This window comes from Rutidosis leptorrhynchoides, chromosome 11 (genome assembly GCF_046630445.1).
Source record: "Rutidosis leptorrhynchoides isolate AG116_Rl617_1_P2 chromosome 11, CSIRO_AGI_Rlap_v1, whole genome shotgun sequence".
Classification (NCBI taxonomy): Eukaryota; Viridiplantae; Streptophyta; class Magnoliopsida; order Asterales; family Asteraceae; genus Rutidosis; species Rutidosis leptorrhynchoides.
In genome coordinates, this window is record NC_092343.1 from 145,841,012 (window position 1) to 145,868,630 (window position 27,619).

Genomic DNA, 27,619 nt, shown 5'->3' on the forward strand with positions numbered 1-27,619 from the left:
GATTGACCTTAAAGATTGAGAATTCAAACTCATGGAATTCGATGATATCTAAACTCGAGCTTGAACGAGAAAATATTTTGATCAAAAATTACAAACCGATTTGTTTTCTGAAAACCCATTTTCAATGCGTTCATTACCATTGAACGTAAAATCCTAGGAATTCACCTGGAATTCATTAGGTCACCTGAACCAAATCGGGTGTCAACCGTAAGAACGGTGGTTGCATAGCATGGTCGGAGACATGACCTTGTGCCAGACCGAAAAATCATAGGATGATCTTTACTATCGCTCCTACCAAGGATAGTTCTAGCATCCGACACGTTAAAAGACCATAATCATCTGCATGTCACGGGACATTGCCTTAACAGTTTCTTGTTCATCGCTTTCCTTTACAACCGGACGGTAGTTTACCGAAAGGTAATATACGGAACAAGTAAACTGGATGTGTGCTTTCCGATACCGGGATAGCAGTGGATTACACGAACCTAAATGTTTTAGCCAAAATAATGATCTACAAATGTATTTTGCAACACCAATGATGGATCAAATCAGAAAACTTGTCTAGGGTAAAATCTAGCTTGAATTTTCAAAAGATCAAATGTTTTCATAAAGATCCAATTTCCCTAAAGGATCTACATTTTTATAGTCATGTGGGACTGTAAACCGCCTTTCAAATGTGCACTTTGCTTTGGAAACCGAAAGTAAATCGGCTATTTGATTGCAAGTGTCGTTGACCTAAACCCGAGGCAACTGTGGATGACACACCCACCTTTAACCATCATTACTGTCATTGTTTATACCGCTATATCAAAATCACTGATGTACAAAATGTGATGAATAAAAAAGTGATTCATGTATGTTTTTATTTCAAGTTCTGTATTGCTTGAGGACAAGCAACGCTCAAGTGTGGGGATATTTGATAGTGTTCCAAATGAACATATATTTAGTAGCAATATCGTTCCAATATGTAAAGTTTTTAAATGTAATTTCCTTATTTTTAGTTGTAATAGTTAAATAAATAAGTGCGAAGACGAAAGACGCAAATCGCTCGAAAATGAAGATTTAAAGACAAAAACGAAGATTTGAAAGACCAAAACGTCCAAAAAGCTCAAAAGTACAAGATACAATCAAAAAGGTTCAAATTATTGATGAAGAACGTCTAAAAATGACAAGAGTACAAGTTACAAAACGCAAAGTACAAGATATTAAATTATACGAAAGGACGTTCGAAAATCCGGAACCAGGACATGAACCAACTCTCAACGCTCGACGCAACGGTGTAAAAATTACGAGTCAACTATGCACAAGAATAAAATATAATATTTAAATAAATCATAATAAGAATAATATTAAATAATAAAAAGTTGTTAATTGAGCATAGTTCAGGGGTCGTAAATGAAAAATCAATTTACAATTTAGCCTATAAAAGGAACAATTGTAACGATGAGAGGAGGGAGACTTTTTACGTTTCGATCTCTTTTTTTTTCTTTCTATCTTTTTTTTATTTTTCTATCTATCAATATCAATATCTATATTCTATATCTCTATCATAATGTTAATGTAATAAGATATAACAATAATCTTAATTTTAATTTTAAATTATGATAATAATAAGATTTATGATAGAGATCGTTTGAGTGTGTAAGTCGAAATTCTGTCCGTGTAACGCTACGCTATTTTTAATCATTGTAAGTTATGTTCAACCTTTTTAATTTAATGTCTCGTAGCTAAGTTATTATTATGCTTATTTGAGCCGAAGTAATCGTGATGTTGGGCTAAAATATTAAGACGGGGTTATTGAACTTTGTACCATAATTGGGGTTTGGGCAAAAGACCGACACTTGTGGAAATTGGACTATTGACTATTAATAGATGGGGGGTATTGTCTAATTGAGTGACAACTCATTGGAGTCTGTCGAACCTATCTTCAAATTAATTAACCTAATAATTAATAATGATTATGGTTGTCCTATTTAGTGACGTTCATATGGAATCTATTATAATCATTTAATTAATTATTCGGGTTGGGTAATTGATTATTCAAACTGATCAAGTGGGTAAATTAATATTCATATCTAATCAAAACAGGGGTAGATTACATACAGTGATAACTGGTGTAATTGTTGACAGAAGTGATAACTGCGTCACAGTTTAAATCCTTAATTAGTTGGAATATTTGACTTCGGGTATAAGGGTAATTTGACGAGGATACTCGCACTTTATATTTATGACCGATGGACTATTATGGACAAAAACCAGATAGACGTATCAAATAAACCAGGACAAAGGACAATTAACCCATGGTAATAAATTAAAATCAACACGTCAAACATCATGATTACGGAAGTTTAAATAAGCATAATTCTTTTATTATATTTCTCATCGTATCTTTATTTACTGTCATTTTATTACTCGCAATTTTATTTTCTGTCATTTTATTTATCGCAATTTATTTTACGCACTTTAATTTTTGTCATTTATTTTTACGCTTAAAATCGACAAACCGGTCATTAAACGGTAAAACCCCCATTTTATAATAATACTACTACTTATTTATATATATATTTTTACAAATAAACTTAATAATATAGCGTTAACTTCACCAGCTCCCTGTGGAACGAACCGGACTTACTAAAAACTACACTACTCTACGATTAGGTACACTGCCTATAGTGTTGTAGCAAGGTTTAGGTATATCCCATCCGTAAATTAATAAAACTTGTGTCATATTTTATAGTATTTCCTAGTAAAAATAATACTATTTCGTACCCTCACGCTACATCATCACCTGCATGTATTCTCATCCCAAAAATATTAGATTTTAAAAGTGGGACTATAACTCACTTTCACAGATTTTTACTTCGTCGGGAAGTAAGACTTGCCCACTGGTTGATTCACGAACCTATAACAATATATACATATATATCAAAGTATGTTCAAAATATATTTACAACACTTTTAATATATTTTGATGTTTTAAGTTTATTAAGTCAGCTGTCCTCGTTAGTAACCTACAACTAGTTGTCCACAGTTAGATGTACAGAAATAAATCGATAAATATTATCTTGAATCAATCCACGACCCAGTGTATACGTATCTTAGTATTGATCACAACTCAAACTATATATATTTTTGAATCAACCTCAACCCTGTATAGCTAACTCCAACATTCACATATAGAGTGTCTATGGTTGTTCCGAAATATATATAGATGTGTTGACATGATAGGTCGAAACATTGTATACGTGTCTATGGTATCTCAAGATTACATAATATACAATACAAGTTGATTAAGTTATGGTTGGAATAGATTTGTTACCAATTTTCACGTAGCTAAAATGAGAAAAATTATCCAATCTTGTTTTACCCATAACTTCTTCATTTTAAATCCGTTTTGAGTGAATCAAATTGCTATGGTTTCATATTGAACTCTATTTTATGAATCTAAACAGAAAAAGTATAGGTTTATAGTCGGAAAAATAAGTTACAAGTCGTTTTTGTAAAGGTAGTCATTTCAGTCGAAAGAACGACGTCTAGATGACCATTTTAGAAAACATACTTCCACTTTGAGTTTAACCATAATTTTTGGATATAGTTTCATGTTCATAATAAAAATAATTTTCTCAGAATAAAAACTTTTAAATCAAAGTTTATCACAGTTTTTAATTAACTAACCCAAAACAGCCCGCGGTGTTACTACGACGGCGTAAATCCGGTTTTACGGTGTTTTTCGTGTTTTCAGATTTTAAATCATTAAGTTAGCATATCATATAGATATAGAACATGTGTTTAGTTGATTTTAAAAGTCAAGTTAGAAGGATTAACTTTTATTTGCGAACAAGTTTAGAATTAACTAAACTATGTTCTAGTGATTACAAGTTTAAACCTTCGAATAAGATAGCTTTATATGTATGAATCGAATGATGTTATGAACATCATTACTACCTTAAGTTCCTTGGATAAACCTACTGGAAAATAGAAAAATGGATCTAGCTTCAACGGATCCTTGGATGGCTCGAAGTTCTTGAAGCAGAATCATGACACGAAAACAAGTTCAAGTAAGATCATCACTTGAAATAAGATTGTTATAGTTATAGAAATTGAACCAAAGTTTGAATATGATTATTACCTTGTATTAGAATGATAACCTACTGTAAGAAACAAAGATTTCTTGAGGTTGGATGATCACCTTACAAGATTGGAAGTGAGCTAGCAAACTTGAAAGTATTCTTGATTTTATGAAACTAGAACTTTTGGAATTTATGAAGAACACTTAGAACTTGAAGATAGAACTTGAGAGAGATCAATTAGATGAAGAAAATTGAAGAATGAAAGTGTTTGTAGGTGTTTTTGGTCGTTGGTGTATGGATTAGATATAAAGGATATGTAATTTTGTTTTCATGTAAATAAGTCATGAATGATTACTCATATTTTTGTAATTTTATGAGATATTTCATGCTAGTTGCCAAATGATGGTTCCCACATGTATTAGGTGACTCACATGGGCTGCTAAGAGCTGATCATTGGAGTGTATGTACCAATAGTACATACATCTAAAAGCTGTGTATTGTACGAGTACGAATACGGGTGCATACGAGTAGAATTGTTGATGAAACTGAACGAGGATGTAATTGTAAGCATTTTTGTTAAGTAGAAGTATTTTTATAAGTGTCTTGAAGTCTTTCAAAAGTGTATGAATACATATTAAAACACTACATGTATATACATTTTAACTGAGTCGTTAAGTCATTGTTAGTCGTTACATGTAAATGTTGTTTTGAAACCTTTAGGTTAACGATCTTGTTAAATGTTGTTAACCCAATGTTTATAATATCAAAAGAGATTTTAAATTATTATATTATCATGATATTATGATGTACGAATATCTCTTAATATGATATATATACATTAAATGTCGTTACAACGATAATCGTTACATATATGTCTCGTTTCAAAATCATTAAGTTAGTAGTCTTGTTTTTACATATGTAGTTCATTGTTAATATACTAATGATATGTTTACTTATCATAATATCATGTTAACTATATATATAACCATATATATGTCATCATATAGCTTTTACAAGTTTTAACCTTCGTGAATCACCGGTCAACTTGGGTGGTCAATTGTCTATATGAAACCTATTTCAATTAATCAAGTCTTAACAAGTTTGATTGCTTAACATGTTGGAAACATTTAATCATGTAAATATCAATCTCAATTAATATATATAAACATGGAAAAGTTCGGGTCACTACAGTACCTACCCGTTAAATAAATTTCGTCCCGAAATTTTAAGCTGTTGAAGGTGTTGACGAATCTTCTGGAAATAGATGCGGGTATTTCTTCTTCATCTGATCTTCACACTCCCAGGTGAACTCGGGTCCTCTACGAGCATTCCATCGAACCTTAACAATTGGTATCTTGTTTTGCTTAAGTCTTTTAACCTCACGATCCATTATTTCGACGGGTTCTTCGATGAATTGAAGTTTTTCGTTGATTTGGATTTCATCTAACGGAATAGTGAGATCTTCTTTAGCAAAACATTTCTTCAAATTCGAGACGTGGAAAGTGTTATGTACAGCCGCGAGTTTTTGAGGTAACTCAAGTCGGTAAGCTACTGGTCCGACACGATCAATAATCTTGAATGGTCCAATATACCTTGGATTTAATTTCCCTCGTTTACCAAATCGAACAACGCCTTTCCAAGGTGCAACTTTAAGCATGACCATCTCTCCAATTTCAAATTCTATATCTTTTCTTTTAATGTCAGCGTAGCTCTTTTGTCGACTTTGGGCGGTTTTCAACCGTTGTTGAATTTGGATGATCTTCTCGGTAGTTTCTTGTATAATCTCCGGACCCGTAATCTGTCTATCCCCCACCTCACTCCAAAAAATCGGAGACCTGCACTTTCTACCATAAAGTGCTTCAAACGGCGCCATCTCAATGCTTGAATGGTAGCTGTTGTTGTAGGAAAATTCTGCTAACGGTAGATGTCGATCCCAACTGTTTTCGAAATCAATAACACATGCTCGTAGCATGTCTTCAAGCGTTTGTATCGTCCTTTCACTCTGCCCATCAGTTTGTGGATGATAGGCAGTACTCATGTCTAGACGAGTTCCTAATGCTTGCTGTAATGTCTGCCAGAATCTTGAAATAAATCTGCCATCCCTATCAGAGATAATAGAGATTGGTATTCCATGTCTAGAGATGACTTCCTTCAAATACAGTCGTGCTAACTTTTCCATCTTGTCATCTTCTCTTATTGGCAGGAAGTGTGCTGATTTGGTGAGACGATCAACTATTACCCAAATAGTATCAAAACCACTTGCAGTCCTTGGCAATTTAGTGATGAAATCCATGGTAATGTTTTCCCATTTCCATTCCGGAATTTCGGGTTGTTGAAGTAGACCTGATGGTTTCTGATGCTCAGCTTTGACCTTAGAACACGTCAAACATTCTCCTACATATTTAGCAACATCAGCTTTCATACCCGGCCACCAAAAATGTTTCTTGAGATCCTTGTACATCTTCCCCGTTCCAGGATGTATTGAGTATCTGGTTTTATGAGCTTCTCTAAGTATCATTTCTCTCATATCTCCAAATTTTGGTACCCAAATCCTTTCAGCCCTATACCGGGTTCCGTCTTCTCGAATATTAAGATGCTTCTCCGATCCTTTGGGTATTTCATCCTTTAAATTTCCCTCTTTTAAAACTCCTTGTTGCGCCTCCTTTATTTGAGTAGTAAGGTTATTATGAATCATTATATTCATAGATTTTACTCGAATGGGTTCTCTGTCCTTCCTGCTCAAGGCATCGGCTACCACATTTGCCTTCCCCGGGTGGTAACGAATCTCAAAGTCGTAATCATTCAATAATTCAATCCACCTACGCTGCCTCATATTCAGTTGTTTCTGATTAAATATGTGTTGAAGACTTTTGTGGTAGGTATATATAATACTTTTGACCCCATATAAGTAGTGCCTCCAAGTCTTTAATGCAAAAACAACCGCGCCTAATTCCAAATCATGCGTCGTATAATTTTGTTCGTGAATCTTCAATTGTCTAGACGCATAAGCAATCACCTTCGTTCGTTGCATTAATACACAACCGAGACCTTGCTTTGATGCATCACAATAAATCACAAAATCATCATTCCCTTCAGGCAATGACAATATAGGTGCCGTAGTTAGCTTTTCCTTCAATAACTGAAACGTTTTCTCTTGTTCATCATTCCATTCAAATTTCTTCCCTTTATGCGTTAATGCAGTCAAGGGTTTTGCTATTCTGGAAAAGTCTTGGATGAACCTTCTGTAGTAACCAGCTAGTCCTAAAAACTGGCGTATGTGTTTCGGAGTTTTCGGGGTTTCCCACTTTTCAACAGTTTCTATCTTTGCCGGATCCACCTTAATACCTTCTTTGTTCACTATGTGACCGAGGAATTGAACTTCTTCCAACCAAAATGCACACTTTGAAAACTTAGCGTACAATTCTTCCTTCCTCAATACTTCTAACACCTTTCTCAAATGTTCACCGTGTTCTTGGTCATTCTTTGAGTAAATAAGTATGTCATCAATGAAAACAATGACAAACTTGTCAAGGTATGGTCCACACACTCGGTTCATAAGGTCCATGAACACAGCTGGTGCATTAGTTAAACCAAACGGCATGACCATAAACTCGTAATGACCGTAACGTGTTCTGAAAGCAGTCTTTGGAATATCATCTTCTTTCACCCGCATTTGATGATACCCGGAACGTAAGTCAATCTTTGAATAAACAGACGAGCCTTGTAGTTGATCAAATAAGTCGTCGATTCTCGGTAGTGGGTAGCGGTTCTTGATGGTAAGTTTGTTCAACTCTCGGTAGTCGATACACAACCTGAATGTACCATCTTTCTTCTTGACAAACAAAACAGGAGCTCCCCACGGTGATGTGCTTGGTCGAATGAAACCACGCTCTAAAAGTTCTTGTAATTGGCTTTGCAGTTCTTTCATGTCGCTGGGTGCGAGTCTGTAAGGAGCACGAGCTATTGGTACAGCTCCTGGTACAAGATCTATTTGAAATTCAACGGATCGATGTGGGGGTAATCCCGGTAATTCTTTCAGAAATACATCGGAAAATTCTTTTGCAACGGGAACATCATTGATGCTCTTTTCTTCAGTTTGTACTTTCTCGACGTGTGCTAGAACAGCATAGCAACCTTTTCTTATTAGTTTTTGTGCCTTCAAATTACTAATAAGATGTAGCTTCGTGTTGCCCTTTTCTTCGTACACCATTAAGGGTTTTCCTTTTTCTCGTATAATGCGAATTGCATTTTTGTAACAAACGATCTCTGCTTTCACTTCTTTCAACCAGTCCATACCGATTATCACATCAAAACTCCCTAACTCTACTGGTATCAAATCAATCTTAAATGTTTCGCTAACCAGTTTAATTTCTCGATTCCGACATATATTATCTGCTGAAATTAATTTACCATTTGCTAATTCGAGTAAAAATTTACTATCCAAAGGCGTCAATGGACAACTTAATTTAGCACAAAAATCTCTACTCATATAGCTTCTATCCGCACCCGAATCAAATAAAACGTAAGCAGATTTATTGTCAATAAGAAACGTACCCGTAACAAGCTCCGGGTCTTCCTGTGCCTCTACCGCATTAATATTGAAAACTCTTCCGCGGCCTTGTCCATTCGTGTTCTCCTGGTTCGGGAAATTTCTAATAATGTGGCCCGGTTTTCCACATTTATAACAAACTACATTGGCATAACTTGTTCCGACACTACTTGCTCCGCCATTACTCGTTCCGACACCATTGGTTCCTTTCGTTCTATGAACCCCTGGTCCGTAAACCTCACACTTCGCTGCGCTATGACCATTTCTTTTACACTTGTTGCAAAATTTGGTGCAGAACCCCGAGTGATACTTTTCACACCTTTGGCATAGCTGCTTCTGATTGTTGTTGTTGTTGCGGTTATTATTGTTGTTGGGATGATTGTTGTAGTTGCCGTTGTTGTTGTTGTTGTTGTTGTTGTTGTTGGGCCGTTTGTTGTAGTTGCGATTGATGTTGCGATTGTTGGGATAATTGTTGCGATTATTGTTGTAATTGCTGTTGTTGTTGTATTGGTGATTCTTATCACCGTTTTCCTCCCACTTTCTTTTGACTTGCTTCACATTGGCCTCTTCAGCAGTCTGTTCTTTAATTCTTTCTTCAATCTGGTTCACTAGTTTGTGAGCCATTCTACATGCCTGTTGTATGGAGGCGGGCTCGTGTGAACTTATATCTTCTTGGATTCTTTCCGGTAATCCTTTCACAAACGCGTCGATCTTCTCTTCCTCATCTTCGAACGCTCCCGGACACAATAGGCATAATTCTGTGAATCGTCTTTCGTACGTGGTAATATCAAATCCTTGGGTTCGTAACCCTCTAAGTTCTGTCTTGAGCTTATTAACCTCAGTTCTGGGACGGTACTTCTCGTTCATTAAGTGCTTGAATGCTGACCACGGTAGTGCATAAGCATCATCTTGTCCCACTTGCTCTAGATAGGTATTCCACCATGTTAACGCAGAACCTGTGAAGGTATGCGTAGCGTACTTCACTTTGTCTTCTTCAGTACACTTACTTATGGCAAACACCGATTCGACCTTCTCGGTCCACCGTTTCAATCCGATCGGTTCTTCGGTTCCATCAAATTCTAAAGGTTTGCAGGCAGTGAATTCTTTGTAGGTGCATCCTATACGATTTCCTGTACTGCTAGATCCAAAGTTATTGTTGGTATGTAGCGCAGCCTGTACTGCAGCTATGTTTGAAGCTAGAAAAGTACGGAATTCCTCTTCATTCATATTCACGGTGTGTCGAGTAGTCGGTGCCATTTCCTTCAAAATAGTCAAATGGAACAAGTTAATCATACAGAATATTAAGAGTAGTTAATAGTATTTCGTAGCATAATATGAACTCATTTATAAAAGCTTTTTCTTCATATTAGCGTTTTATAAGTTTAAATTCGGGTAGTACCTACCCGTTAAGTTCATACTTAGTAGCTAATATACAATTCAACTACTACAATTCTATATGAAAAACTGATTATAATAATATTTCGCGTTCAAACTTTTTCACAATATTTTACAAACTTACAATACCGCTTATTTTACATATAGCATGAAATATAGCACACAATAAATTTGATACAAGATGGTTGTGAAGATAATTCTAGCTAGTACACAAGTCGTTCAGCAAAGGCAATAAAGACACGTAATTCATACGTCCAGAAACAAGTCATGCATTCTGGTTTTACTAGGATTACTTCCCATCCTTGGTCTTGTGGAACATAACCGTTATGGCCGTTGAAAAGACAGCGTGTTGTAACGTCGTCAAAGGGACGAGGGTTACGTAATGTCCAACAGTCCCGTAACAATCTAAAAACCTCATTTCTTACCCCAATTACCGACTCCGTCGGGAACGTTTTGTTTAATAGTTGTCGCCCGATGTTCTTGTTCTCACTTTGGTGAGAAGCAAACATTACTAATCCGTAAGCATAACATGCTTCTTTATGTTGCATGTTAGCTGCTTTTTCTAAATCACGAAGTCCAATATTCGGATATTTTGAGTCAAAATAATTTCTTAACCCATTGCGTAAAATAGCATTTGGGTTCCCCGCAATATATGCGTCAAAGTAAACACATCGTAACTTATGGATTTCCCAATGTGATATCCCCCATCTTTCGAACGAAAGCCTTTTATAAACCAAGGCATTCTTGGAACGTTCTTCAAATGTCTTACAAACTGATCTCACCTTAAATAGTTGTGCCGAAGAATTCTGACCGACTCTAGACAAGATTTCATCAATCATGTCTCCGGGTAGGTCTCTTAAAATATTGGGTTGTCTATCCATTTTGTGTTTTTATACTGTAAAATAGACAAGAGTTAGATTCATAAAAAAAATACTTATTAATACAAGCAATTTTTACATATATCATAAAGCATAAGCACACTATATTACATATATTACACCACACGAATACAACTATCTTATTCCGACTCGCTTGTTTCTTCTTCTTCGGTTTTGGTTCGTTTTGCCAAGTTTCTAGGGATATATGATGTTCCCCTAATACGAACCGTCGTTTTCCACATTGGTTTAGAAAAACCTGGTGGTTTAGAGGTCCCCGGGTCATTGTTACAACTTAAGGACTTCGGGGTTTGACGATACATATAAAGTTCATCGGGGTTGGAATTAGATTTCTCTATTTTTATGCCCTTTCCCTTATTATTTTCTTTTGCCTTTTTAAATTCAGTTGGGGTAATTTCTATAACATCATCGGAATTCTCGTCGGAATCCGATTCATCGGAGAATTGGTTAGCCTCCCAATATTTTGCTTCCTTCGCGGAAACACCATTGACCATAATTAACCTTGGTCGGTTGGTTGAGGATTTTCTTTTACTTAACCGTTTTATTATTTCCCCCACTGGTTCTATTTCTTCATCCGGTTCCGATTCTTCTTCCGGTTCCGATTCTTCTTCCGGTTCCTCTTCGGGAACTTGTGAATCAGTCCACGAATCATTCCAATTTACATTTGACTCTTCATTATTATTAGGTGAGTCAATGGGACTTGTTCTAGAGGTAGACATCTATCACATAATATCAAACGCGTTAAGAGATTAATATATCACATAATATTCACATGTTAAAAATATATAGTTTCCAACAAAATTTGTTAAGCAATCATTTTTCAAGTAAACACGGTCGAAGTCCAGACTCACTAATGCATCCTAACAAACTCGATAAGACACACTAATGCAAAATTCTGGTTCTCTAAGACCAACGCTCGGATACCAACTGAAATGTCCCGTTCTTATTGATTAAAAACGTTCCATATTAATTGATTTCGTTGCGAGGTTTTGACCTCTATATGAGACGTTTTTCAAAGACTGCATTCATTTTAAAACAAACCATAACCTTTATTTCATCAATAAAGGTTTAAAAAGCTTTACGTAGATTATCAAATAATGATAATCTAAAATATCCTGTTTACACACGACCATTACATAATGGTTTACAATACAAATATGTTACAACAAAATAAGTTTCTTGAATGCAGTTTTTACACAATATCATACAAGCATGGACTCCAAATCTCGTCCTTATTTAAGTATGCTACAGCGGAAGCTCTTAATAATCACCTGAGAATAAACATGCTTAAAACGTCAACAAAAATGTTGGTGAGTTATAGGTTTAACCTATATATATCAAATCATAATAATAGACCACAAGATTTCATATTTCAATACACATCCCATACATAGAGATAAAAATCATTCATATGGTGAACACCTGGTAACCGACATTAACAAGATGCATATATAAGAATATCCCCATCATTCCGGGACACCCTTCGGATATGATATAAATTTCGAAGTACTAAAGCATCCGGTACTTTGGATGGGGTTTGTTAAGCCCAATAGATCTATCTTTAGGATTCGCGTCAATTAGGGTGTCTGTTCCCTAATTCTTAGATTACCAGACTTAATAAAAAGGGGCATATTCGATTTCGATAATTTAACCATAGAATGTAGTTTCACGTACTTGTGTCTATTTTGTAAATCATTTATAAAACCTGCATGTATTCTCATCCCAAAAATATTAGATTTTAAAAGTGGGACTATAACTCACTTTCACAGATTTTTACTTCGTCGGGAAGTAAGACTTGGCCACTGGTATGTTCAAAATATATTTACAACACTTTTAATATATTTTGATGTTTTAAGTTTATTAAGTCAGCTGTCCTCGTTAGTAACCTACAACTAGTTGTCCACAGTTAGATGTACAGAAATAAATCAATAAATATTATCTTGAATCAATCCACGACCCAGTGTATACGTATCTCAGTATTGATCACAACTCAAACTATATATATTTTGGAATCAACCTCAACCCTGTATAGCTAACTCCAACATTCACATATAGAGTGTCTATGGTTGTTCCGAAATATATATAGATGTGTCGACATGATAGGTCGAAACATTGTATACGTGTCTATGGTATCTCAAGATTACATAATATACAATACAAGTTGATTAAGTTATGGTTGGAATAGATTTGTTACCAATTTTCACGTAGCTAAAATGAGAAAAATTATCCAATCTTGTTTTACCCATAACTTCTTCATTTTAAATCCGTTTTGAGTGAATCAAATTGCTATGGTTTCATATTGAACTCTATTTTATGAATCTAAATAGAAAAAGTATAGGTTTATAGTCGGAAAAATAAGTTACAAGTCATTTTTGTAAAGGTAGTCATTTCAGTCGAAAGAACGACGTCTAGATGACCATTTTAGAAAACATACTTCCACTTTGAGTTTAACCATAATTTTTGGATATAGTTTCATGTTCATAATAAAAATAATTTTCTCAGAATAAAAACTTTTAAATCAAAGTTTATCATAGTTTTTAATTAACTAACCCAAAACAGCCCGCGGTGTTACTACGACGGCGTAAATCCGGTTTTACGGTGTTTTTCGTGTTTTCAGGTTTTAAATCATTAAGTTAGCATATCATATAGATATAGAACATGTGTTTAGTTGATTTTAAAAGTCAAGTTAGAAGGATTAACTTTTGTTTGCGAACAAGTTTAGAATTAACTAAACTATGTTCTAGTGATTACAAGTTTAAACCTTCGAATAAGATAGCTTTATATGTATGAATCGAATGATGTTATGAACATCATTACTACCTTAAGTTCCTTGGATAAACCTACTGGAAAATAGAAAAATGGATCTAGCTTCAACGGATCCTTGGATGGCTCGAAGTTCTTGAAGCAGAATCATGACACGAAAACAAGTTCAAGTAAGATCATCACTTGAAATAAGATTGTTATAGTTATAGAAATTGAACCAAAGTTTGAATATGATTATTACCTTGTATTAGAATGATAACCTACTGTAAGAAACAAAGATTTCTTGAGGTTGGATGATCACCTTACAAGATTGGAAGTGAGCTAGCAAACTTGAAAGTATTCTTGATTTTATGAAACTAGAACTTTTGGAATTTATGAAGAACACTTAGAACTTGAAGATAGAACTTGAGAGAGATCAATTAGATGAAGAAAATTGAAGAATGAAAGTGTTTGTAGGTGTTTTTGGTCGTTGGTGTATGGATTAGATATAAAGGATATGTAATTTTGTTTTCATGTAAATAAGTCATGAATGATTACTCATATTTTTGTAATTTTATGAGATATTTCATGCTAGTTGCCAAATGATGGTTCCCACATGTATTAGGTGACTCACATGGGCTGCTAAGAGCTGATCATTGGAGTGTATGTACCAATAGTACATACATCTAAAAGCTGTGTATTGTACGAGTACGAATACGGGTGCATACGAGTAGAATTGTTGATGAAACTGAACGAGGATGTAATTGTAAGCATTTTTGTTAAGTAGAAGTATTTTTATAAGTGTCTTGAAGTCTTTCAAAAGTGTATGAATACATATTAAAACACTACATGTATATACATTTTAACTGAGTCGTTAAGTCATCGTTAGTCGTTACATGTAAATGTTGTTTTGAAACCTTTAGGTTAACGATCTTGTTAAATGTTGTTAACCCAATGTTTATAATATCAAAAGAGATTTTAAATTATTATATTATCATGATATTATGATGTACGAATATCTCTTAATATGATATATATACATTAAATGTCGTTACAACGATAATCGTTACATATATGTCTCGTTTCAAAATCATTAAGTTAGTAGTCTTGTTTTTACATATGTAGTTCATTGTTAATATACTTAATGATATGTTTACTTATCATAATATCATGTTAACTATATATATAACCATATATATGTCATCATATAGCTTTTACAAGTTTTAACGTTCGTGAATCACCGGTCAACTTGGGTGGTCAATTGTCTATATGAAACCTATTTCAATTAATCAAGTCTTAACAAGTTTGATTGCTTAACATGTTGGAAACATTTAATCATGTAAATATCAATCTCAATTAATATATATAAACATGGAAAAGTTCGGGTCACTACAGTTGTTATCCCATTTCCTCTTTTCGCTACTACCAGCTTCAAGCTTAGCCTTCTCCGGCTCATCAATAAGGATCTGATTCATGAGAGTATGCGCCATGCGCATTGCTTCGGGAACATTCGGTGATTTGGATGAGGTGACATTTCCTTTGATGGACTTAGGAAGTCCCGAGAAGTATTTCTCCATACGCTTGAATTCGGGGGTGACCATGGTCGGACACATTAATGCTAACTCCAAAAACCTACGATTATAACTGTTAAGGTCGTTCCCTACGGCCTTTAACTGCATAAATTCGATTTCCATCTTCTGAATTTCGGTTCTCGGACAATACTCATCAATCATAGCCGCCTTGAATTCCTCCCATGGTGTAGCATACGCCTCATCGATACCTTTCGCTTGAGCTAACGTGTTCCACCACGTTAGCGCGCTGTCTGATAGCGTGCAAGATGCAAACTTGGTCTTATTGTCCTCCGAACAGTTGCTAACTCGGAATACTGATTCAAGTTTTTCGAACCATCTGGTGAGACCAACTGGTCCCTCGGTGCCGCTGAAGTTATGCGGTTTGCAGCTCTGGAATTCCTTGTATGTACACCCATTTCGAACGGGTGGGATAACTGGTGGTGGTGGCGGTGGAGCTTGGAGATTTCTTTCTGCTAGGGCTGCAGCGACCCGTTCGCTGATCATGTCCTCAATCTGGGCGGCGGTAGGTGTGGTTCTTCCATTAGTCATGGTATTCTAAACAAAAATTTTGACCCAAGTCAAAATCCAGCATGCAAGTAGTAATAATACAGTATATAGTGACCAACATGGAATCAAAACATCACATGTTATTAAATAATGCATCTAGGTACAAATACCACAGAATCATCGTACAGCAATGTAAATAGAATATCGTGCAAGAATTAAATAATGCAAAGTTCCATTCATTAATAATAATAAGTTTCATACATCTGAATAAGTTCGTACAATACATATGAAATACATGAAACTATGTCTAGATTACATCATGAAATCTAAATACAAAGTCCTACGGTGAAGGCGGGTGAACTGCTCCTCGAGCCAACTGCTCCTCGAGCTCAGTGACTCAAGCTCGGAGAGTCTCAGTCTCCCTCATCAGTTCCTCGTTAGAGGGAGCTGGTGGGGCAGGCGGTGCAGGTGGGGCGGGTGGTGCGGGTGGTGCTGATGTAGATGGTCCGGCTCCGGATGTAGACGGTACGTCCCTAGATGTAAGCGGTCCGGGAATAGTCAATACGTAACGGGGGAACCTTACGTATCTGTGGGTCGGCAGGGTATGGCACAACTCGTTTATGAGCAGTAACCCTACGACGATGGCCAAAAGCGTCAGTAAAAGCACGACCTCTATTCACCCCTTGAATGACGGTGCCGTCGAAACGGTACCGCTTCTTCGGCGGGGTGGAGGGTGCCTGAATAGGTCTATCAGCAGGATCCTCATCATCGCTGGAGTCGTCTGATGATGAAGAATCGGCGGATGATGAGTCATCCGAATCGTGTGGCGGTGACACTGGTGGCTGAGCTGGAAATCCGAAGCGTCCGAAGGCGGCCAACATCTGTCTGTGTCTGCCTGGCGGAATCACGACTAAACGTCCGTCGGGAGTGCGTCGGCAAGGCGTGCGCATGTGGTTACGAAAAGGCCCTTCCCCGAACTCTGCGGGGATCTCAATACCACCAATGCGGGGCTGTGACCTCGAGGGTCCGGGAGCAGAAACTGGGGCAGGTGCACTAGTACCAGCTCCGGAAGTAGAAGCGCCAGGATCACTAGTGGGTGTCGGGGCCGGTGTATCAGCAGTAGCAGCAGCAGGTGTAGCAGTAGGTAGGGCGACGGGGTCTGAGTCTGTACTGCCCGAAATGCCAGCAGGTGGAACATCCGACATCTGAACAAGGAAAAATAAATTTTCCATGTCAGTATGTCATAAAGCAAGCAAATAATAGGCCAACAGTTTAAATCATGTATAACAATAAGTAGCATGACAATAATAACGAATCGTACAGAAGTAGCATGCAATCGAAAGCAAGTAATATCATGCAGTAGTGAAATCATGTAGTAGCATACGGCATACAGCAGTAACAGTAAGCAGCAGCATGCAGTAAGTTCAGCAGAAACACGTAAACTAGCAAGTTGTAGATTAGTCCTATTAGTGAATCCTACTCGGGTCGGTCTTAGACTCACTAATGCAACCTAATTCCCTACAACCAATGCTCTGATACCAAAGTTATCTACTCGAAAAGTTCTATCTAAAAATCAAGGTTAGAACAGCCCAGGTCTACTGGTCTGTTCCAGAATCATCAGGTCAGTAGGTTTTGGACAGAACAGTGAGTTTAAAAGGGTTCCGGTGGTCTTGGTGCTTGATGTTCATCATGGTTCTCATCCTTGATGCATATAGCTTCAAGTGTACAACTCATTGATGTATCTACATCATCTCAACCAAGTCTTGACCATCATAACCCATGTGCAAGTCTAAGACATGAAGCACAACTCACTTAAGAGTTGCATGAAGTTTGATGAACCAAAGTTACATCAAGGTCTTAGATCTAACACATACATGGACTTTAAAGCTAATAACAAGTTACAAACTTGAAAGTAAACTAACTAATCAAGATCATAAGTAGTAGAACATAGTTCTTAGTTTGATCTTGAAGATCCAAGACTCAAAAGTCTAGATCCAAAGTTATATTTAAAGAAAACTTGTTTGTGTGTTCTTGAACTTTCAAAGTTAACTTAATTTGTTCAAGAGATATGAGATCAAGACTAACTTGTAGTACTTGACCATATAAACTAACTACATGAAATTAAAGTGTATAAAATAAAGAAACAAGTAATTAGTTCAAGGGTTGCTCATACTTTAAAGATTCAACCAAAGTTGATCTTTAAGTAAAGTAAACTTTAAGTTTACTTCCATGACTTACAAGTATGATTTCAACAACAATGAACTTATATCTTTTGAAACAATATATGTAGAACCTAAACTAGAGAGTTTAGTTCTTGATTGTTCTTATTAAAACAAGATAAAAGATGAATCAAACTAGAAAGTTAGATTCTTGAAACATGTAAGTAAATAATATCAATTAACAAGACAAGTAACATTAACAACAAAGAACAACAAATGATGATGATGAATAAGGGTTGTTGGTTTGGTTTTTAACAAGAAAAGAAGAAGAGAAAGAGCTTCAAGTTACTTACTATCTTTTAGAGAAAAAGAGAGAAAAGAGAGTAAGTTTGATGAATGTGTGTGAAGTAAAATGGAACTAGTGAAGAGTGTAAGTAATAAGTGAATGAAAAAAAATTTAAACTCCCTCTCATGGACAAGTGCCCACGGTTTTACAGCAGAAAATGGGGGGGGGGGAGGGATTAGTTTTGTGGTCACTTGCAAGTAAAGGTTCAAAAGTTGGATAATGAATGGTTATGCATGGGGATTATGGTAACTAGATTCTTCATGTCTTCCAAACTAACTAGTTAAGGTTAAAGTAATACTTACACTTTGAAAGAGTGGGCTAAAGGGTCCATTAATAATGTAGGGTGGGCTTACAAGTCTTAATTCATGAGTCCATTAACTAATCAAAGCCCAAGTTCAAATAAATCACAAGTTAAACCGATTAAAGCCCAAGTAACTAACTAATAGCCTTAGTTAATTAAAATGATTAATAAATTTAATCATGAATGTAAATAATATCTAAAAATATTATTCGTGAAAGTTACGGGTGTCACAAAGACGTTTCGGGCCATTAAAGTCAAGTTCGGGCAATCATGGCAACATGTAAATGTAATAACATACATTTGTCTAATCGCACGTATTAATAACAATAATTATTAATAAATAAACATTGGAAATTCCAGGGTCGTTACAATATGTTCTTAATATGTTTGGAGATTGGATAGAATGTAAGAGTCGTGTAACATGGCACATGATGATGGTACTGTGAATCATCACATTCCATTAGAAACTCAACATGACTTACTGTAATATAATGAAGTTGATCAAGTTTCATTATATTATACTAATTCATGCATCAGTTCCCAACACTGCTTCAGAACATTCCTATTTTAAACTCGAAGGTTTTAGAACTTAGAAACTAACACAGTTTCTTTTATGTTGTAACGCAGATGTTACGGAGAGATAAATGATCCCAGATAAGAATAGTTGTGAAAATATCTCCAGTAATATGGAGAATATGTATAATGGAAGATATGAAGATATCTTATAATATCTAAGATAAGATGATGATGATGAATATCTTCTGGAAAGGTTTAGAATAAGGAGTAGGGTTCTTACTAACGGTTTCAGCAGGCACTGAATCGTTTGGATTCTTTGATGGCAGGTTCCATTCTTTGTGATTTATTCACAACCTCTTTCATACTTGGCTCAATCCATTTTCCTTCTCTTTTTATGAGCTTTACCAACTCACTGTACTTTATTGTCACACTTTTGACTGTTAAAGTCGTTTACAGTTTTTGCTGCTTCATCAACATTTCAAGAATTATCTGTAGTTCAAGATGTTTTTCAGAACTTCACTTTTGGAGTATGAAATTCTTAGGGATAGACGTTGTAGGTATAACTGGAGAAGTTCTACGAGATTTTAGGAATACTGATTGCTGATTTCGCCAAAGGAATGACGATCTGCTGGTACATCTACCCAAATTAGCATAACCCGTAGTGCTTTTCCCCGAATCATTACATCCACCCAAATTAGCATCCGCATAACCTCTAAATATGACATTGCTTTTAGAGAAGCACAATCTCATATTAGAAGTACCTTTCAAATAACGAAGCAACCATTTAACCGCTTCCCAATGCTCTTTCCCCGGATTAGACATATAACGACTTACAACTCCCACTGCGTGAGCAATATCGGGTCTTGTACAAACCATGGCATACATAATACTACCCACGACCGATGCATATGGAACCTTTTCCATTTCCGTTTTGTCTTCTTCCGTTTTAGGTGATTGACTTTTCGATAACTTTATCATGCTACCCAAAGGCATAGAACGAGCCTTTGAATTTTTCATGTTAAACCTCTCTACAACTTTCTCAATATATTTGGATTGAGACAAGTATAGAGTACCCTTCACACGATCACGCACAATACTCATGCCAAGTATTTGCCTAGCACCACCAAGATCTTTCATATCGAACTCATGGGAAAGTAATCCCTTCAACTTGTTGATTTTGAACATGTTGGAACCTGAAAGTAACATGTCATCAACATACAAGAATAAGATTATGTAAGAAGACTTGAATTTCTTCAAGTAACAACAGTGATCCGCTTCACATCTTAAGAAACCAATCTTCTTCATAAACTCGTCAAACTTCAAGTACCATTGTCGAGGTGCTTGCTTCAATCCATACAAACTTTTCTTTAGCTTACAAACCCACTTCTCTTTACCCTTTACCTCAAAGCCCTCGGGTTGCTTCATATAGATTCTTCATCAAGGTTACCATATAAGAATGCGGTCTTCACATCTAGTTGTTCAAGATGTAAGTCCTCGGATGCAACCATGGAAAGTACCAAATGAATAGTAGTCATTTTAACTACGGGTGAAAATATCTCGTTGTAGTCAACCCCTTCCTTTTGTTGAAAGCCTTTAACCACCAAACGAGCCTTGTACCTTTTCTTGCCATCCAACTCATTCTTGATTCGATACACCCATTTACTTTGCAACGCCCTTTTATCATGAGGTAATTTCACTAGTGACCAAGTTTTATTCTTCTCAAGTGACCCCATCTCTTCTTTCATGGCAAGCTTCCATTGTATGGATTCTTTTGATTTCCTTGCCTCAAAGTAACTTTCGGGTTCACCGTTCTCGGTATAGAGCAAGTAGTTTGCTGATGGAGAATACCTAGGATTAGGCTTGGGCACTCTAGTCGAGCGTCTTGAAATTACAAGGAATGACAAGGCATATAGCCCTTCAAACTACACGACTAGTTCATTACCTACTTTCACGTTGAAGTTTAATTCCCACTTTGCAGGAATTGTCAAAATTTTGGATCTCGGGTGACTAAATCATGAATTGTTAATATTATGAATTGTTAATTGGTAGTTTGAAATATAACTTGGTTGATGGTGTTATTTTATTTATTACTCCGTCCGTCCCAAATTAATAGAAATTAATAGTCCAGTATTCCATTTTGGAATGTCCCAAATTAATAGTCCACTTCTATAAATAGAAAAGAATAAGAATCTTAAGTTCTATTATGCACTTAATTTATATTGTTAGATTAAACGAGAAAGAAAATGTAAGGGTAAAACTGAAAAGTAAACAAAAAGTACAGTATTTTTATAACATTTACTTAAACTGAAAAGTAAACAGAAAATGTTGTGAATCCTTGATAAGGTGTTCCACTTCCTTAGCTTTGACCACAGAACATCTTTCGAATTTCGGGAATTAGTACTGCTGTGTGATTTTTTCCTTTTTTTTTATTTACAGGTTGGGGTGATTCTGTGGAGTTTTGAATTGTAGGAGTTATACAGGGTTTTTTGACGATTTTTGGTTTTCTCTGTTTCTTAACGGGGATGGATTGGAAGAAAAATGGCTAGGGATGAATTGGTTGTGGAGCTGGGCTGTGCAGGATGTAATTGAAACATGGGTTAGCAAGTCCTAACTGTTCATCAAAAGATGGGTCGTTTGAAGCTGTGTTGATTGGGTCATTTTTGTGGGTTGGGGTGTTGCTAAATATTGGGCTTGTGTTTGGGCTTAAGGATGTGGTGTTGTTTTGAGGGCAAGTATCGGGTATTGGGCTGGAAGAGGTTGATGGGCTTGAGGGAGTGGGGGAGTACGGTTTATTGTTTAACATTATTAGGGTTAACCGAATTTAAAACGTTCCTTTCTTCCTCTTCATTAAAATTGTCCTCCTTGGAAAATACAGAGCCGTTTGCGAATTTATTGCTAATATCAGGTGTGGATTCGAGATTTGCATTGACCGAGGCCATACTACCGTTAGGGTTTTGGCTATTCCGAGACTGTCATTAACATGGTCTGGTTTTGCTGACGTGTCCAGGGACTCAGCTTTTCCGTTCATCTTTTCAAGTGGGAATGAGGATTCTTCGTCTGAAGATTCAGAGTCTAAGTTTTCTATTTCCTCCATTTCAATTTCTACATTACCGTTTACTTCTTCTATTACTTGAACATAAAATAGTTTCTCACCAACCTTAGCTTCGACTGTTTCATTCAATAATTGGTGTCCCCGGAGTTTGACCAGTATTTTTCTGACAACCAAGTTTTGATTCCCATTTAGGTTGCAATTGTAACAGTCGAAAATACTCCCATACCATCCTGTTATTTTTTTGAAATTCTCTTCAGTCCAGCATGAAATTGGTACACCCTTAATGCTAAGCCAGGTGAAGTTAGTAAGATAAAACTGTTTCTGTTGAAGTTAGTAAGAATAACAGGAAAATAGGAAAAAGAAATATTATAATGTTTTGAAAAATATTTATTGAAGTACCATCTTCTCTTAAATATTTTTTGGAAGTACAATACTCTCTTAAAAAACTCAAAATATCCTCAACGTGCTTTGCACATGTTTCATGTAGGTGTTTTTAACAACCAGTTTGAGAGACTATATACCACACAGACACAAACCTTTTTAGTAAAAAAACACAAAGGACCAAAACAGTATTTTTGGACAAATTATAAGGACTATTTTAGTAATTTTGTTATAAAATGTACTCATTAGTTGTTGACTGGGTCGTTGATCTTTGAAAAGTAAATCTGGATCTGATACAAAACCATATGCTAGTTGCAGCTCATTTCACAACTCACTCATAACATTCCAATTTCACTAAAATGGTTATGGTTATTCTTACTGATGGTTTAGAACAATCTTCATCAAGTAATAATCATGATGAAAAGTATGACGTATTTTTGAGCTTTCGAGGTATTGATACTCGTCTTAGCTTCACCAGTCACCTCCACCAAGCCCTTGAACGTGATAATCTCAAAACCTTGTTGGACAATGAAGAGATTCCAATCGGGTTTTATTTGAAACCCAAATTGGAGAGTGCAATTAAATCATCAAGGGCTTCTATTATCGTGTTGTCTAAGAATTATGCTTCTTCTACATGGCGCCTTGATGAACTTGTATTGATTCTTGACCGACATAAGAACTTCAAACAAATAGTTATCCCCATCTTCTATCATGTCGAACCCACTGACGTCAGGAAGCAACAAAACAGCTTCGGAGAGGCAATGGCAGAACATAAACAGAAGATGGAAGCAGAAACAGATGTGGAGAAAAAAATGAAATTAGCAGAGAAGATAGAAATATGGAAGGAAGCACTTACAAAAGTTTCTAATTTAACTGGCTTGGATGTAAAGGGCAGGTAAACTACTTTTTTTTTCTCCATTTTTTTGAATACAATTGATGAGGTTGACAATCCTGATCAACTTTGTGTGCTGGATAATCAGGATTTTTAGTTTACTATATACTGTATAAATAGTACAATTTTTTTTTTATATACAGTCCAAGTTTGTAAGATCTTATTTGAGTAATTGAAATATCCAAATTCAGTATGATGGATGTTGGATGTTCGATGCATCCAATGAACTTACCACCGAATGACCGAATTTAAATACACTATATGAAAATTAACCACTGATTCATTACTACTACCATTTAATATCCTGCTAAATGTATACGATCTCATCAAAGGTTGTTTTGTATGAGTTATGTTTTAATTTTCTTAGATCGGTTATATTTGTATGGTGGTTGTTGTTCTTGGTTTAGTAATAAAGTTTTTTTTTCGCCAAAATAAAAAAATAAATAATCCAAGGTTCTCTATGCAAAATTAATTTTCAGGCTGGAGACTGAGTTCATCAAAGAAATTGTTAAAGAACTTTCCAAAAGAATACGTGTACCCGTAAGGACTAGTTTACCACTACTTATTGGAAAGGAAGATGCAATTGAATACGTCAGTTCATGGTTGAAAGATGGATCATCACATACAGTCGACATTCTTAGTATATATGGTATGGGTGGGATTGGAAAGTCAACCTTAGCCAAATATATATATGACTCATATTGTCGCGAGTTCGATACAAGCAGCATCGTTGAAGATATTAGTAGGAAGTGTGATGGAAATATTAAGGGATTGCTTGATTTAAAAAATCAACTTTGTAATGATATTTCAAAAGCAAGTTCAATTCAAGTTCATGATGTTTCTGTAGCCTCTAATAAAGTGTTGATAGTTCTTGACGATATTGATAGTATAGAGCAGTTGGACGCTTTACTGGGAAACAAGGGTTTTAATCAAGGAAGCAAAATCATTATAACGACCAGGAACATGTCGTTGACAGAGAGGTGTGAACTATGCAAAGCGAAAGCTGAATACAGACATAAAAAGTACCCACTTGAACACTTATGTAACGACGCATCACTAAAGCTTTTGTGTCATCATGCGTTCAATTGTGAAGAGCTTAAAGATGGCTATAAAGTGGTTTCAGAGGATATTTTGAAGTATTGTCAAGGACATCCATTGGCTCTCAAAGTTTTGGGCAGTAATCTATATAATCGAGATCTTTCTTATTGGGAAAGCTGCATAAAAGAACTAAAAAAAGGACCCGAGGGACATGTTTCCCGTGTAAATAATATCTTGAAAATGAGCTTTGAATCTTTGGAGTCCAAAAATGACAAGGAATTGTTTAAGTATATTGCATGCCTTTTTGTTGGGATGGATAGAGGTTTTGCAGAAACCGTGCTACATGAATGTAATTTAAACACTAGCACTGGGATTGAACATCTCATCGACAGATGTCTTCTTCGTATTGGAAGGAATGGCGAGTTTCATATGCATTCATTAATTCAAGAGATGGGAAAATATGTTGTAGATCTTGAATCTGAGAATCCATGGGAGCGTAGTTTTTTATGGGGTAATGAGGACTCAATCGACGTGTTGAAAAAAAAGACTGTATGTGAACAAACTGTCTTGTCAATTAGTAAAAATACTTATAGTTTTATTTATATACTATTTTCTTATAATTCTTAATATTTGCTGCATTTTTTTTTTTCTTATTAGGGTACTAGAAATATTAAAGGTCTCTGCATTGGCCCGCTTGGATCATTACTTGAGCTGGAAACAGATGCATTTTGTAACATGGATAATCTGAAGATACTAATACTCACACATGTTATCCTCAAAGGCTCTTATGAGAACTTTCCAACAGATTTAATAGAGTTGTGCTTGTATTTTTCCCCCTTTAGAGTCTATGCCTTCTGAATTACCAATGAAGAAGCTAGTTCACCTCTCATTGCGTTATAGCAATATCAAATCTTTTGATGTCTCTTCTAATAACATGCTACGACCTGGAGACAAGCAAAAGGTAGATTGATCGATCCACTTCAATTTTAATTGTTCTTAGATAGATGCTGAGTCGTATACTGATAATTACACCATTTGAACAGGTGAGTGAATCGTACTCAAAAGATAACAGGTTGCTTGGATGTTTGAAGATTCTTGATCTGGGCCACTGTTTTCAGCTTCATACTCTTGGTGGTTTTTGTGAATTCCCTGCACTCGAGATGTTAATTCTTGAAAAATGCACGAGTTTGGTTGAGGTTTGTGAAACAATTGAGCAATGTCATCAACTTTCTTTTGTCGATCTCCGTGACTGCAACAAGTGTAGAAAGCTTCTAACAAATATCGACATCTTCAAAAATGTCAAAACACTATACCTGGATGGGTGTAATACGAATGAGATTCCATTTAAGACATTGAAGAAGGTCAATGATAGCTTAATTGACCTGAAGTTACAACGGCCATCTTCCTCTGGCACTGTCGAGGCTATTTCGAGGGATTTCGGTTTCAGCGAGTTGTATTTTTCAAGCTCATTAGTAATTTTGGCGCTTTCAAATAATAATTTGTCATGCGAAGACTTTCCCATCAACTGGAGTTGCCTATCCCTGTTGAAGGATTTAATCTTGAACGGTAATCCAATAGTTTCGATGCCCAATTGTGTGAGAACCCTTCCAAACCTAGAGAGACTTGATATGAATAAGTGTGATATGCTGACATCAATCGAACATCCTCCATGTACCTTAAGATTGTTGGCGTACCGTCATTCCAACAGTAACACTAATCTGCTACGGAAAATGTCATTTCATCCAGAATTGTGTCAACTGAAGTTAAATATGAATTTGCGTCCACTAGCTTCTTCATCCATTGAAATCGATGGTGTGGTCAAAATCCAACCTATGGCAGGTGTCGAGGAAGCTGTATTACGTAATTTGGGGTGGACTAATTTAGAGTTCACTAAAACAAGACACATTGAAACTTATAATAGATATAGATATATTGCGGAATCAGAGGGATCTCAAACCCAGGTTTATCATTGTTATATAACAATAAAAATAGTATATATCTTATTATGTGAAATGTGAATGTGATGTATGTATGCTTTGTAATTGATTAAGCTGGTTTAATTGAATTTTAACTGGCAGATGTATTATGAATTTGGAATATTCAGCACAATTTATGGTGGGGAGCAGATGCCAAATTGGATTACTGATGTAACAAACGGGGAACCAATATCATTCACCCTTCCCTTCATCTCCTAAAAAACTCAGGGGATTGAATTTTTGCTGTGTGGTAATGCATCAATCTTCATGTGCTAAAGTATCCAACCAAATCAGACTAAACTTGCCAATTATTTCAATTTTTAATATAACAAAAAACACCAATTGGAGATACAGGCATTGTATTGAAGAAGTCAACGTAGGTGGGGAGTGTGTAACATATATAAGCCATTGCATGTTTACAGTGAAGGACATGGAACCTGGTGACCATGTCACTATTACCACGTTGTTCTTAAAAGAGGTACTTGATGAACATGTTATAAGGGAGTGTGGGGTGAGTTTTGTGTATGATGATGGCGACATTAAAGAAGAAGAAGAAGAAGATGCGTTGGGTTATTACAAATCATGGAATCATATAATTGGTGGTGATCTCTCCCCTTTTCGATCAACTACTGGAGAGTACCTTCTGTGCCATTGGTATTTTGGGCGATCTTCACGTAATCCCTTCGTAGTTAAAGGTAGATCTTAATTTTCATCTCAACACTTGGTGAAAAAGTAGGTGATTCGTATCAGTTATTTGACTTGTATCCCGATACAACTTAACTATGAACCATTTATGATCGCTTTTTATCAGAACCATTTTTTAGAGCTTTCTCACAAAAGAAGTCCAACACGCCAGTTAGAGAAATAGAGGTACACTTTACAAACACTAAAACACTTCTAAAATTAATAACATGAATTAATAATCAATCCTTTTTTTCTCTTGTAGGATGTTACTGATACAGCTCAAGGTAGAGTCAACTCTAAAGTCAACTGTGGAGTCAACAATGAAAGACCTAAACGATTGAAGATACAACCAAAGTGGACTAGTGACTATCAATTAACAAAGAAGAAAAAGAAAGCTGTGGAAAGTAGTTGAAGTAGTTGGATTCTGTTATTCAAGATAGTTTGGTTGTTTGTAGTTAATGGCTAAGATTATCTGAAGTCAAATGTATAAATACAAGTTGTAACTGTTGTATTGATCATCAGATTTCAGTAATAAAATTCTCAA

At 35.8% G+C, this 27,619-nt stretch overlaps 1 pseudogene; it reads left to right on the forward strand.

The window, feature by feature from the left end:
* The first annotated feature begins 22,844 nt into the window (after positions 1-22,844).
* On the forward strand, positions 22,845-27,619 carry LOC139875033 (TMV resistance protein N-like; annotated as a pseudogene).